The sequence below is a fragment of the Arachis ipaensis genome, chromosome B05 (assembly GCF_000816755.2).
Source record: "Arachis ipaensis cultivar K30076 chromosome B05, Araip1.1, whole genome shotgun sequence".
In the NCBI taxonomy this organism is placed as follows: Eukaryota; Viridiplantae; Streptophyta; class Magnoliopsida; order Fabales; family Fabaceae; genus Arachis; species Arachis ipaensis.
In genome coordinates, this window is record NC_029789.2 from 10,590,343 (window position 1) to 10,590,930 (window position 588).

Genomic DNA, 588 nt, shown 5'->3' on the forward strand with positions numbered 1-588 from the left:
CAGTCCAGTTACACATCTAACTGTTTTTGGCAACTAAATCTAATTAAGTTGGTCCAAACTTAACAAATATCACTTTTATCACACCAACGTGTACATACGCATATTTCAATAACGCAAAACATCTTCTCTTTTGTTGTGGTCATCACTAATAACACTAATATTTTGCTAACAACTTTATTAGTTCTGATTTTTTCTGATGTTATCATTAAATAATTTTGGTTTATTTTTTAGTTTATTTTGGTTCATTTGTGGATTAATTTCAGTTTATTTGTGTGTTAATTGAGATTCACCTGATGCTGCTGATAAGTATTGACCAAATTTTTTATTCTTTAAGTAATTTCGGTTCATTTCTTAGTTTATTTGAGGTTTATTTAGATCCAGAAATAAATTCAATGTATTTGTGTTAATTGAGGTTCACTTGATGCTGCTGATAAGTATTGACCAAATTTTTTAACAAAGGAGAATGAAATTATTCATTATCATTTTATTCAATTGTATTATATTCTACTCTATTCCATTCAATTAGTTCAAATTTGAACAAGCAGTAAAAAAAAAACTCAATCATCAATAAAAACACATCAAATTCAT